Source organism: Pinus tabuliformis, chromosome X, assembly GCF_031772625.1.
Source record: "Pinus tabuliformis cultivar Carrire ecotype Pingquan chromosome X, CPIR1, whole genome shotgun sequence".
Taxonomy (NCBI): domain Eukaryota; kingdom Viridiplantae; phylum Streptophyta; class Pinopsida; order Pinales; family Pinaceae; genus Pinus; species Pinus tabuliformis.
In genome coordinates, this window is record NC_142308.1 from 954135353 (window position 1) to 954151351 (window position 15999).

The 15999-nt window shown below is 32.8% G+C and overlaps 1 non-coding gene across 1 annotated transcript; it reads left to right on the top strand.

Annotated features, from left to right (window-relative positions):
* The first annotated feature begins 7791 nt into the window (after window positions 1-7791).
* TRNAS-CGA (transfer RNA serine (anticodon CGA)) lies at window positions 7792-7873 on the top strand. The gene has a single exon. It is a non-coding gene; the product is annotated as a tRNA-Ser (tRNA).
* Window positions 7874-15999: the final 8126 nt, after the last annotated feature.

Consider the following 15999-nt stretch of genomic DNA (forward strand, 5'->3'; position numbering starts at 1 on the left):
CCTAGTCAAATCTCTTCCAACAACACAACTTCGACCTCCAACTTCAGAATTTCAGCCTCTACTGCAGGTCTGAAATTTTGCCCCCCCTAGTAATAGTTGCTGCCACACATGTGAGCTTGTTCTTTCCTCCCAAGGCTTCCTCAGACCTTCACTTGGACTTTTTTCCCTTTTTGAGTGCTTGAGGATGACTCAATGTGACCTTTGTTGACCTTCTTTCTCTTCCTTCTTCAAGATCGAACTTGTAGAAGAAAAACCCTAGTCCAACAACAGAAACCCTAGCCTTCCTTCGCACGTGTGTGAGAGAAATAGCCTAGAAAAATATTTCTTCGTCCTCTTCCTTCTTCGCTTCCTTTCTTGTTCTTCTTCTTCACTTGGATGAGGCAGTGAATGAATGTCTTCCAAGGTGGTCGAGTTCCCTCCTTTATATAGGCTTCTTAAGGTGGACGTGGCTCCTCAATTTAGGTTGACTTTCCAGCTGTCAGGCCGACTTGGTCTTGAAGGGTATTTTGACACTTTTAATGACAAAAATAATTTTCTTTACAAGTTACAATGTGCTCGATGGGGTCTTCAACTTATGACAATGACTCTTTTGACTTCTTGACCTAGGACAAACCCTAGAAGCACTCAACGGGTGCTTAACTTCTAATATAAAAGACCTTGAGCATGAAACCCATGCTCCAATAATAATGATAATAATAATAATTTATTTCATTTTACAATATACAAGAATCAAAAGTACATTTCATATTTATTAAGACCGAACCTAGTTACACATTTTTCAACAACATGTGCATTTGAAATTTCTATTTTGACACCATTACCTTCTTGATTGGTTGCATTAGATTCATAATTCTTCAGCATAGTCTCAATATCTATTGAAGAAGATCCCTCAAGCTTAAACCTTTTAACAATAACATCCAATTGCTCTTTCCATGTGTGATACTCTAATTCGAACTCCACTTGTGAGCACTCAAAGATTGTGTTTCCCTAGAATACATGAACCTAAGATCTCATTACAATATTTAGTTATGTTGCTTAAATAACAAGGCTACCATATTCTCATAAAAATCTCCACCATCCCTAACCAATTTTCTGTTTCCCTTTCAAGATTTCATCCTTCTTAGTTGCAAATGGTTCTTTTTAACTCGCTTTGATGTTGCACTTGAGAGCAAGAGAATGAACAAAAGAAGTTAGTACACTATATAGGAGAAGGGTAAACAAAGATTAGTAAGCATGATGTTCTTCCACCTATCAAAGGTTAGATTGAGTTCATTTAGTGTAGATTTTAATATCCTATTGCTCCTAAAAATGACTTTTAACATGTTTTCTAGACCTAGTCTTGAAACTAAGAAGTTAGAAGATGCTAACTTTTAGTGAGAAAAACAAGTTTCCAATGCAATTATTGGAACTATTATCACAATCCTTGCAACTACCATGATATAATGATTCTTGTTTTCTTTAATCTAGTTTCTTACCTCTATAAGTTATTGTTTATAGGGTAAACTAGCCTTCTTTTAAAGGTCACAACAAGATTTATTTGTTATAAAATATCCTTTTACATTCAGTTAATTAAACTCCATCATATGTGGTAACACCATGGTCATCAACTTGATGCCAAAGGAATTTGCAAGTCTCTTCTCAATAATGAAAAACAAAACTAAAGATAGAATCAAACTAAATAATGAACAACAAAGCTAAAGATAGAATCAGACTTTAAAACTACAAATAGAAATAGATATAGAAATCTTAGCATGCATCTTGAAAAACAAGAATTGAATACTCATGTACACATTTCATTTTTGTGTTCCTACATATTCTTCCACCGCCTTATTATCTAGCATCTACATTCATGCCCGTGTAATATATGTTGACTCTCTCTCTCTCTCTCTCTCTCTCTCTCTCTCTCTCTCTCTCTCTCTCTCTCTCTCTCTCTCTCCAATTTTATTAAATTTAAATGGTCACGGGGTTTTAAATGGTCACGGGGTTTATGGTGTGTTTCACGGTCCACTATTTTCTAACTTGTCTAGAGCTTTATAAAACATTTTTGAGTCATTTTTATTCATGGAATACTTATAAATGACATCATCTTTATAATGAATGAGGTTGATATGAGTACATGTAGGAATCAAGACCAATATCTATACTCTTATTGCAAGGTTTGTAAAAAATGCAAAACATGGTAGAGCTTTATTAGATCGACCATTTTCTATATAATTTTACAATGGACCATCTAAAATCTCCACTATTGATCACCATAAAATGATCTGCCTAATAAAACTCAAACTCTACCATCTTTTGCATTTTACTACAAGCCTTGCAAAGATATTGTGGCCTAACCTTTACTGAAGAATAATTCACAATATAACTATTATTGCAAAGAGTATTCCCCTTTCCTTTGCTTTTATATTTTCCCCTATAAAGTACGTTGGGTCAAACCTTTATGTGTATGTAGCTTGTGTTAAACAAAATTGTGGAGAAATAATTTGTCTTGGCATTTGATAAATTTTCTACTCCCAAACTTTTTTCATTTGTTAAGGTAATACAATTGTGTATTTTTATTTTCATTTTCATAAATTTATATAAAAATGAAAAGCAAGCAATTATGTCATTAGTATATTCCATCATTTTTTAAATATACTATATTAAAAATACATTAATATACATTAACACTTAATTTTTTAGTATATATATATCAAATTAAGCAATCTATTTAGTGTCATGGCTTACCACAAGGGAAACCAGAGCAATGACAATGGGGTATTGTATTAGTCTTTTGTCTATCAAATTAAGCAAAAATAAACCTCTTAGTTGTGCATCCTTATGCCAAGATAGATGTTTGGCACCACTGAAAAATCAATTACATATTGTTTGTTGGATAATACTAACATACCATAGTTGTAGATTATGAAAGAAAATAAAATAAAGTTTCATGATCATAAACAAAAAATAATACCTTTGCATGCATCATTCATCAGAGGTTGTTGTCGGGGCACAATCCTGCTCGCTTGGACCTGCTAGAGAGTGATGCCCACATTGAAGGTGCCTCTTAATGTGGACCATCCTTGCATCCAAGATGACCAAACAAGAGCACTAGTGTCTTTAAATCTGTTGGATATCGTTGAGGCAGGGTATAATTTCATTGTGATCCTCATGTTTCTCTTTGAGGATGCAACCCAACATAAATTTCATTTTCTAATGAAGGGTGATGAAATGAAGGTACTGGCTCCTACACCCCCTGGTATGGCCAGGGTCAAGAACCCAACCAAAGACCTTATCTTGAATTTTAGATCTGAATGGGTCTTCCAATATGTAGTTGTCAAGCCTTTGGGGTGTTGAATTTCCTCTTAAACTTCATGAAGGGTGACATAGAGGTAACTTTCAGCAACAGATTGAGCTTGGGACTAGGCTCTGAGTGTGCTCGAAGAACCACAGCCTCTAGACCTAAGCCTTGCATGCATTCTCTACCATGGCATTTTTCCTAGATAGGACCAAAACCTTGCGCTTAGGACATATGGAGAAGGGTATGGGGTAATGGATAGGCTATGGTGGGTTAGGGTACAACAAGTCATAAAGGAATGAGACTAAGCTAACCAGAGAACTGGGAACTGAAGCAATAGGTTAGATAGATTCATAGGGAAAGAGCTTTGGATGAAGGATAGAACCATCGGTATAAAAACAATAGTAAAGTCCATAGAGAATTTGATATAAATGGTACAACTAAGAATCCTAGACTCAAGAATTAGAAACATAATAGGAAACATACAATACCAATGAGAGGTTATTACAAACAAATATTTTACCAGCTTATGAATTGTGTGTTTTCCCTTGTCATTGTCTGTTGGTTCATGGCATTGACATCCTCACTGAAGCACGCTCGGTCTTCTCTCCTGCACCCCAAAGACTATAAACGAGCAGTGAATTGTCCAAACAATGTGAAATGAGAACAATGGATGTCCAGGCTAGGAGGGCCTATGCTTTCTTGTACTAGAGCGCCGAGGAGCCAGACACTAAGGGGGGAAATCTTACCTACAACCTAGAAAAAACATATAACTGGTAGAAAATGGTAGAGCAAGCTCGAAAATGCAAGAAAACACGGAGAGTTCAGGGTTACCATATTAATTCACTGTGGTGTCATGGATCATAACATGTGCGACTACACAGAGGAGTTGGCCACACCATCTCCCTCCTCAATGCCTTGAGAGGTGATGGGTGGTAGGCCTTCTCCCCTTCACTAACTTATTTTCCAACATCCCATTGGGACATATTAACATATAAACTTGAAGAAAAAAGTTATTATACATTAATATTCTATACTAATAATAATAATTCATTTTGTTTAATTTTAATTTTATTTATTTATTTAATATTTAAATAAATATTAACAACTTGGCTTATTTTCCTTATTCAAAGCATTTTATATGCATGGGAATTAATTTTTCTGGTAAACACGCAAAATAAAAGGCAAGGTAAAGTTCCTTTATAATTTTAATTGAGGATTCCATAAGTATAAATGGGCTTAACCGTTGATACAATTATTGATAAGACACATTCATTAGATTTAGGGTTATTGGGATGTTTAATAAAATGTAATTAGGGTTTGATTTTTAATTTTATTTAATAATTATTTAGTTATATATGATTTGATTAAGGGTTGGATTATCTTATTAATATTATGTATATGTTACATTAATATTATTGATAATAAATATGCATAGGATTAGGAATTATTTTTATTAATATAATATGTATATGCATAGGATTACCATTTCCATTAACATCATACTAATATATGAAGCGGAATAGTGTAATTTAAATGTTTTACAATTTTTTTCCTGTGTATATCTTTTAATGAGTTTTACTTGAAATCCAAACAAAGATCGTTAGAAAGACATATTTGAATTGTTAAATCTATAGAAAATTAGATAGTTGGGTCTCTCGTGACTCTTAATCCATCTATGCATCAAAAAAAGCATTTTCAATTAGCGAAAAATAACTATCTCACTAAAATTATATCACTAGATTTCAACGAAAAAGATAAAGACGTAGAACATTTAAACTTTTGCAACTGGAATGAGTCCCTTTTGAGGTGATACTTTGCTAACTATCAATGCTCACATTGGTCCATTGAACTAAAGGTGGAAAATCTATAGAGTGTGAATACTATAGATATTTCCATGGCTTTATGCTCAAAAATGCATTTTAAGTAATGAAAAATAACAATCTCACCAAAATTATATCACGAAATTCTTTGGGTAGGGGAATATTTTGAAAAGGATAATTTTTTTTTCGAAGGTTAGGCACTTTATATTATTTTCAAAAAGAAAAAAAAAGAGATACGTTATAGTTTTCCATGGGCTACTATTTTGCCACTCAAGAAATCAACCTAGTCCCAAAGATTTAGAGTCTTAAAATTATATATCGTAGATGCTATAAGTTTATCATATAAGTTGAAAAGAAAAATAATAACAATGTCATGTGAAAATTTTATAGTGATAACTATAACCTTTCCATGATAAAAAAGTATAAAAAACCATATGGTTTTCTTGAACATGTTGGCTTGAGGGATAGTCCATTGATATAGGTTGGGGAGGATACTTGTCTTCATCAGAAGAAGTGAAGGCAAGGTTAGCCAACTTTTTGCCCAGTATGGGAACCTTTTTGTTCAATCTATCCATTGTTTCCATCATTTATACCATACACACCAAAAGTTCATGTTGTGTCTCTAAATGATTGGTGAGGACTCTTCCCATGAGAGTTTTGATGTGCTAGTATAGATTAATTGTTTGCATATAGGCCGTTTAATGGACCTGAGTAGAGTTTCTAATCCTTAGAGCCCAATTCCTAGTGTCCCTATCAATAATGATCCAGGATGAATCTATAAGTATGACATAATTCCTCTTTAACTTTTGTTATTGTTCTATGAAACTCTTTAGGGGTAGTCTACATGTATCTAGCCATAACATGTCGAGTGTCAACTTGAGCTCTTGGTTAGAGGACGAGGGTTGATGGGAGTTTGGGAGGATCATATGGATGCTTTGCCTCTCCTACCTCCCTTACGAGTAGTGTAGACATTCCTTCAAGCCATAACATGGGATAAAAGGGTGATCAGGAACACAAGAGTCCAAGAAGGAGGGAAAGGTGTTGAGGCTAGAGTCCAGTAGAGAACACCAGAAGGAGGTCAATAAAGACCCATTAAATTTCTTTGAGAGGAATCCTCAAGATCAACATAAAATACTCAGGAGCAACACCGAGATATAGGAAAGGAGTATAACAATCAAGGGATGTTGCAAATGTTATAAGATTAGGGTGCAACCGAGAGAAAGGAGAAAATACAATACAAGGCATTGCAGAAGATACACAATTAAGGGGCAACTGAATGAAATAGGTTGAGAACCATAAATGTACCCAAAGAAGGGAGGAAAAACCAAAAACCAAAATAACATAGTTGCATGCAGAAAATAATAACTGAGAAACTTGAAACTGAAAGGCCAATGAAATGAGAAATTGTCGCCAACCCAAAGTTCCAAATCTTGGTCCTAAACTTGGTGTAATCATTATGCCAATGAAAGCAAGTCTATTGAATTTCATCTCCCTGTTGAGAGACACAACTAGTCCAAATAACAAGGGCATAGTTACTCAACGATATGCATCGAAGTGACGACTCTCCAAATAGAGTCAACCAAAACTTTGATGATTGGAAATGCCCACCAAAGCACCAATTTGAGCGGAGGGGAAATTCACTTAGCAGTTTAAAGACTAAAGAAAAGTTGAAGCACCACCTAACATATTGTTGCCTCTAACTAACAAGAGACCAAAATTTATTACCAGCCCCAGTTCCAATGTTTTTCAACTATCCAGTGTCATGATGAGCCACAAACATCACACTGAATTCCCCATGATCACGTGCAAAATTGCCATGAAGGTGGTTGGATCAAATGTACTTCCCAAATCTCTCACACTTCAAACTCCATAATTCAAATGTACTTCCCAAATCTCTCACACTTCAAACTCCATAATTCTTGTAACCTCTTGTGATTTGGTCTCAAACATTCCAAAGTTGATATAATACTTCATGCATGAAACCTACCAATTTGAGGTTGTATTGCTACCTTGCATTAATCCTTTGACACCCATCTCAGGACAATGGTGCACTTCCAACAGTTGGACACCCTTCACGGATAAAAAGAGAATATTATTATTATTATAATATTGCCTTTTTTTTCATTATTTCTTTTACCAACCCTCATATATGAAAAAAATAAAAACACAAATAATATTTAAAAAAAATAATAGTAATAATAATATCATTGAAACCTAATAATAAAACTTTAAATTAACCATAAATAAGTAAATTATTAAGATACTCTTTACAAAATCACATACTCAAATCCCTATTAATTATTTCAAAAAAAAAAAAAATTCAAATAAAAATCATTACAACCACAAAAATAAATATAAAAAAGCTAGCTAAACCCTCTCCGCCAAACCAAAGAAAAAACAAAAACTCAGCAAAATAGAATGAGTACCATTGAGATAATACTTTGTTAACTTCCAACGCTCGCATTGGTCCATCGAACACCGGGTGTAATTATTTTGTCGGCAAAGATGCCGATTCCTTTCATAAATTAAGGGTAGGAACGATGATGATAAGTGATTTGATTTTATTTTGGAGATGAAGATGGTGTGATGTTCACCAAGGTGGCTGATTATTCCTAAGACAAATTATTATGTTGTAATTTGTCGGAATCGAAAATTTCTATAATAATTAAACATAGGTATATGTTACGGCTTGTCAACATGTCCGAGTGGTTAAGGAGACAGACTCGAAATCTGTTGGGCTTTGCCTGCGCAGGTTCGAATCCTGCTGTTGACGTAATTCTTCGTTTTCTTTATTTGTTCCAACTCTGCACAGTTTACTTCGTATTATTGAGAGTGCAATCTCACGCAATATTCTTGGTGGCTGAGTTCTTTCAAGAACTCTGCACAGTTTACCTCCTATTATTCAGAGGTCAATTTTACGCAATAACGCAATATACCACTTGGTGGCTGTGCTTTTCAATATCTCCAGAAAAATCAATTATTTCTAACAATGAGGTCAGAATGAACTTGTGAGATTCCTGCTACCAGGTTGTAATATATTTTTATATTGATTTTGTGTCAAATTTGGTATGGTAACAGTTTACCTCGTATTATTCAGAGGGCAATCTAACGCAATATCCTACTGGGTGGCTCACTTATTTCAATCTCTCCAGAAAAATCAATTAATTCTAACAATGAGGTCAGAATGAACCTGTGAGAGATTCCTGCTACCGAGTTTGTAATATGTTTTTATATTGATTTTGTTTCAAATTTGTTAGGGTAAGACAAGTTCGAGTTTGGTAACTTGCATACTATGAGTATTTATAAAGCAGTATACTTTAAATTAAGAGAAAAAGAATACTGAAATAAGTCAAGGTGCAATTTAATTGGTGATTGTTGTCTAATGAAATATATGTAAATCATGAAATTGAAAGTTCAAATACCCTGTATTTCAAGTCAATCAAAAAAGGGTAAATGATGAGTTGTCAAAAAATAGATTTCCATCGCAATTCTAAGAAATTCACACATAAAAGATAATGAAAAACTTTCTAGTTGACTTAATCAAATTTCTCGAGTACTCTTTGTATTATTTCTTATTCTCATCAAACTATTCACACATTTTCATTTAAAATATTCAAAACATGAATAATTGAAAGGTCTCATGCATCTTCTATTTGTGTTATAAACGTATGAACATAGTATGAGAAAAATCATATTCAGAACTATGTTTAGGGGCTCACAATCAAGTTATTTGGTAAAATTGTATTTGAATCATATTCTAGGATACAATGTTTTGTTGTTCAAACCTTTTTTTACTAAGACACCAAATTTTTGGAGTACTCTTTGTATTATTTTTTATTGTAATCAAACTATTCACACATTTTCATTTAGCATATTCAAGACATGAATAATTGAAAGGTTTCCTGTACCTTCTATTTGTGTTATAAAAGTATCATTGAATATAATATGAGGAAAATCCCATTAAGAACTATGTTTGGGGCTCACCGTATCAAGTTATTTGGTAATGTTGTATTTGAGTCATATTCTAGGATACAATGTTTTTTTGTTCAAACCTTTTTCATCAAGGAACATTAAAGAAAGTAAATGGCAAATAAACTTAAATGACTTCTCAATTATAATTTTGTAATCATTTTTACTTTCTAATTTTTCAGAAGTGTTAAGAGATGATTAGCTTGTGAATGATAGTTAACACATCCATCTCATAGTGAAAGAATTTAAATTCTTGAATAAGAAGTCAAATTCTTTACATATTCCATAACAAAAAAAAAAAAAAAAATCCTTTACCTTAGAGAAGTGTCTTTTATGAAACAATCATGCATATATAACGTTCCATAAGTTTGGTGTTTGAGAAAGAGTATGTGCTTTCTTATAATTTTCAATATCACCGCCCTAAACCTATACATGTCACACTTATTTATTTCCCTTTCCAATGTAAACATATAATATTTTTTATATTATATAAAATTCTAAATAATAGTAATTTCAAAAACAAGATGAAAGAATACAAATCATGTGATAAAAAACTCATTGTGCAAGGCACTCCACCATATTGAAGTTAGATGTTGTTCAAGAAAAGCCTTGAAATATGTCTTGATTTCCAATGATTATTATGCATTGGAAATGGAGAGATCCATTGGATGTCAAGACATATTACTGATCATGAACAATTGCACATCAAACTATTAAAACATCACACATACTCATCAAAATTCTCTAATTCCATCTAATTGATTAATTAGATAGTTCAAAAACCTTAATGAGTCATAAAACATTGTTATTGCTATGTTCTAATGATGAAAACAAGATTGAAACCTTAGTAATTTCCTTCTCAATATCATATCTTATATTTGGAGCAAATAATCTATTTTACACAACATCATAATATAATAAGTTCAACTGACACTAATACTATATTAAAGTATGAATATTTGTGTTTCATTTTGAATTACTAAAGTGTGAAAGGAAAAGTGTGTCCAAATCACATCAATGAAGTTACATTAAGATTTGGAATCTTAAGGTTGAAATATTATTTAATTGACTATACATAAACTCCATAGAATAAGAGATATCCATACATTTATAGAAGACACACATCAATATCGTTGGAATCTTGTTATTGATAGCAATGTATAACTACAATTATGGGGAAATGCAATTGTTTTTACAAGCATATTATTCATTTTGTAAATTCTAAGATAGAATGTCTTATAAGGATTATCTCAAACAATTTTGAAAACTCAATTCTTGTCGAAATTTGGCAAACCAAAAATCTAGTTTTGACTCAATTCCATGTTTAAAAAAAAAAATTAAGGATATTGATTGATTAAAAGACCATGAAAAGCCCATGAATGTGGATGAATGGTGCCCTAAAACTTTAATCCCATATATATATGATGAACAATCAAATATCAAAATTTAATCTACTTGAGTTATTGGAAAATAAGGAATTTTAATAGTCCTTTCCCTTATCTTCCCCTTTTGATAAATTACATGTGTTATAATGAATGAATGGTTGAAGATGAGAATTTGAGATCCCTTCACCAACATAGGCAAGATGATTGTTGGTTCTTGTGACCATATGAAAAGCTATAAATCTTTTGTTATTGACATGATTAATATTTTGTTGGGTCATAATGCATTTGAAAGTGGAATCATTTTTTATGTTATTGACATGGTCAATATTTTGTTAGGCCAACATGCATTTGAAAGTAGAATCATCATTGAGATTGTTGTAGTGAATGTGGATTATGCATGGATTATGGTGTATGATAACCCATTGTTGATATGAAATTACATGTGTTATATTGGATGAATGGTTAAAGTGAAATATTAGATGAATGGTTGAAGGTGGGAATTTGAGATCTCTTCATCAACATTGACAAGATGATTTTTGCTCTTTGCAACCCTATGCAGAGCTATAAATATTATATTATTGACACGATTAGTATTTTGTTGGACCATCATGCATTTCATGGAATCATTGTTTACATTATTCACATGGTCGATATTTTGTTAAACCATCATGCATTTGAAAGTGGAATCATCATTGTGATTGTAGTAGTGCATATGGATTATGATGTAGGATAACCCATTGTTGATATGAGATTAACAATTCTTTGGAATTTTGTGAATTGATTCTAATGCACATTAAAACATATATGGAAGAGGAATACATTTGAACTATGTCATAACTTATTTTATAATATGTTTCAAAATTGTCTAAGGGTACACCAAGTACACTTAAGTATGTGGATGGGGGTGGATCATTCAACAACTCAATTCCTATGAGAGTCAACTTTAGGGAAAATCTTAAGAAATCCCTCAAAATTTATATGTATAATAAAAAGGTGAATCCCCATGGTACATAGGAAAATGTTAGGATATTTTATCAATAATATAATATGCATGTATAATTTTTTGGCAAATATTTTAGTGAATTATAAAATCTTTTTAAATCTTAGCAATTTTCTCACTAAATTATAAAACATTGTAAAGTCTTGATAAATCTTCACAAAATTAGAAGACGTTGTAAAAATTTGGATAATATTTCATAATGTATGCAATCATATATATTAATAAGAAGAAATTTTTTTTAACTATAATATACTCATTTTCCATGTTTGAGAAAAGAAACATCATGGGTTATTTTTGTGAAGTTTATTATTATAAACTCTTGCAAGTCTCTTTGTATGATTTTTATCATTTTTTATCATAAAAGTATTATTACCTCCCAATGGGAAACTAATTGGAGAGGTACTCCCAAAAGTGTACAATGTTGAACTGCAAAGGTTCTTTTGCTCAAACCGAGTCTTCACACATTCAAACAACTCGGTCATAATCTATGTAATTCACATTCTAGAGACTTCACATGAAAATAATTTCTATGAATAGCTATCTTAAAATCACAAATCTTTACATCATTTTTTTTTGGTTTCTTGTACATTGCTTCTCTAATAACTAGATACTTCTGCAATTCATTGGATTTAGATAAACACATTGATCTCGTTAATCTAATGAGTAGAGGGGATGTATACCAATTATCATTTGAAGAAATTATTGAAATATGTAAGCATGTATCAAGAGGAAGGGAAAGAGCAAGTAAATCATCATTGAGATCGGTAAGTCAAGATGAACTTAGTAATTTGCTAGATAATTTTAAAACGAAAATTCTTAGAAATCTAAGTGGACAAATAGATATGTTAAGAATGAAAAATAAGCAAAAGGAAAATGTTGAAATTGTGTTATCTATGTAGAATCACATGTTACTAAATATTGTCCATCATTACTAGGGTTGAGGGAAGTTTACCACGAGAACAGTGGAAAAAATAAAACACCAAAGAAACTTTGTTATGTAGCTCCCCATGGTAGCCTAGTCAACCCAATATGATGCAAGATCCTAATTCACAGTTTCAAGGTTACGCACAACAATCTCAAAATAATTGGAAGACACCCTTTCCTTTGAAACCTTGGCCATCTCAACCCCAAAACTAATCTTGGCAACAAGGTTGGCAAAGACTATATGGAATAAATCCAAATTATCCTCAAATTTTTCCTCAATATCCTCCATACCAACTTCAATCATATCTATACCATTTGCCTTCACCACAACCATAGCCTCAACAACACCCATCTCAAAGATCCACTACCACTCAACTCCTTGCACAACCATTTCCAAACACAAATAATAAAGTGACTTAGTCCACTTACAATGTTGAGGTACAAAACTTCCAAACAAATCCTCTTAATCTTACTGGTATTCATCTTAGATCAGGAAGATTATTGCAAAAAAATATTTTCTTGTTTCCATTGAAGAACAACATCAAGAAGAATATCCAGAGGAGACAAAAGAATCATGGACCAAATTTGATGGAGAGAAACCATTGGAGATTGAGATTGAAGAGTTTCTACTAAGCTTATCATCATATGCTTTATGTGTTCAAGGGACTAGTTAAAAAATAACAGAAGATTTAAATGACATGGAAGAAGAAGGCATACAAGATGATCCATATAAGAAAGTGAACCAAGGGAATCACAATTGTGAACATTCTTTCCGGGCAATCATTAAGATGTGGCACCACACTCCTCTTCAACAACTCTTGATATCATCTCAATCAAATTAGTCAATCTCTCATATTCTGGTATATATCAGAGCATATCTTTTAACCCTGCATATAAGTTTATTTGTCATCCTGACACATCAATGACTCGATTAGATGTATTCCTATACTTGCAAGATATATATATATATATATATATTAAAGTAGAGTAGGATAGAAAAGATAAATAAAAAAGGGAAAAAGAGAAAAAAGAAAAGAAGAGTAAAAAAAATAATATCTCAGGTGAAAACCTCCTCGGAGGCACCTAGGTAGACTTGTTGGTTGAAAATGTCATTGAGGCAACCAGTAGGCCTAGAAAAAAGAGAAAAAACGAAAAGAGAAAAGGATAATTTGCTCAAGGTATCTATTTTTGGTGTATGCAAGTTCTCTCCAATTTACACAAGTAACAACAATAAGTTAGCACCATAAGAAGTTGATTAGGAAAGCATGCATCATTATAAAAATTTTGAGGTAAAAATGGGCTTCGAAACAAAAATGTATAACAAAAAACAACTTTAGAAGAACCAATAGGATTCAATATGATGATGCCAATCATGGGGGATTATTCACCATTTTTGGAGTAAAAAGGTAAAAATATAAAAGAAATACAAAAATACTTTTTAAACTCGTATTTTCAACTTATCTCCTTACGATTTTACTCAATGTTCGAGCGGGAACACTCATTGGATGTGGAATTTAATTTTGCATCCAAGGAGTACCCATGTTGCATACTTTTGATGGACTCTACACCATGAAAAATTTGAAATATATGAAAAACGTGATTGCAATTACATTTTTTCATGTATTTCACATTTTTCATGTAGTAGGGTCCATCAAAAGTATGCATCATGGGTACTCCTTGGTTACAAAATCAAATTCTGCATTGAACGAGTGCCCCTGCTGGAAATTTGAGCAAAATTGTAGGGAGATAAGTTGAAAAAGTAGTTTTTTGTTTTTTCCCTCTAAAAATTGATGAGGTAATCTAATATTATTTTATTATTTCCACTATTATTTTATAATATTCCTTAGGAGGCCCATTTTAGACCTCAAAAATTCTCTAATTCTTGTTAAGGGCAATCAAACTTGAGCTTTTCACCTCCTTTGCCAAGATGCTCCAACAAGGCCAAGGTCAAGTCAATACATCACTCTCATCCATTTCCAACATTCACCCATCATTCTCAAGCCTTTCGCATTCGTTTTTCTCTCTATCCTGAGTTGTTATAGGTAAGTTTTGTGTTGTTATAGGATATTCCAGAATTGCTAAAAAACACAAGGAAGAAATTATCCTCACCATATCTCACAAACTATGTACCCATTGGATGAGATTCTTTATGGGGAGATGCATAAGGATGATGGTAACATGAACAAAAAAAATCAACAAATTCCAGTGTCTATTTTTCAAGAAATTGACCACCATCACCTAGAGCCATTTCTCATTTTTCTCAATATTTGTGCATCCATTGGCCGATATTTTTTAGGAGAGATGCATAAGGATGATGGTAACATGCTCAAAAAATTTAAGTGAATAAAATTTACCTTTTTAGAGATATTGGCTAAAGAAGTTCTTTACAAGAAGTGGACAAATTCTACAACCCAAATTTCAAAAAATACACAGATCAAGCAGGAAAAGCTTTTGCACACCTTATTCATCCATTTCATCATCCTTTATAATATTTGTTGATAATTTCTAGGCTTCATTACTTTGTATTATCCATGGGCCTAAATTGTTATAAGACAGACTCTTATATTGCTACAGGAAACCACAGAGAGAGGGATAAGGTTATAAAACTGGCTTCTTCTTTTTAATCTCTAAGCAAGGGGGAAGACCTTTAGGACTCCCTACAACTAATACAACTCACCAACACCTCCAAATATTTCCATTGTTCCACGATTTCACCAAAAATATCCCACTTTTCCCTTCATTTTCAGTTATCCAAAGCAAAAAATGTCCCCTCATCCCTATTGACATCCTTCTCTAGAATTATGGAAATTTTCCAAGGGCTCCAATGCAAAAGTTAGTGAGTCTATGGCACCTTTGTGGTTGTTATAGGAAACCACACATCCCTATAGCAGTCTCCATAAACCCCACAAAATTAGCCTATGCCAACACTAACAAAGTATAATTAAGTTTACCACATTCCAAAAGGAAAACAAAATAGCCCCAAGCACCTACAAGACCCCCTGTAAGCTGCTACGGGATCACCAATCACCCAAGATCAGTAGCATGCAACACATTTTTCGTCCATTTTCTAAAGCAGTATATGATACCATGATGAAGTGTTTCAAGAAGCCTCCAAAGAAATAGAATCATTAAGGACTTCAAGATCATCAAAAGAAGCTCAAAGAAATGGTGTTTTTATGGATACCTTATTGATGAGTCTCATCATTAAGTAATTATATGGGCCTTAATTTAACTTAATTCACTTCCTAGCTTAGTCAAACCAACTATTCTCACAACTTATTTCGTACTTTTGATTATATTTTGCTTATGAGATGAGTTAGAGTTGGATATTTTTCTTCGTGGTCTAATGTGCATGTAATGCAGGAATAAAGAATAAAAGCGAGGGAAATGCATGGATAAAAGGTAAAAGCAAGGAACTATGGTAAAAGACCTTGGTAAAAACTCAGATGGGACAAGGGAGAGGAGCTATAGGAGGTAAATCCTCATCATTTACTGCCCATCCATTTGAATATCCCTCCATCAACTAAAAGAAAAAACAACCAAATCAGGAGTACTAAAAGACAACCAAGCAAGTGGAAGTACAAGTAGCCTCCCTACTAGAAGGAAGTCGAGCTAGTGAAA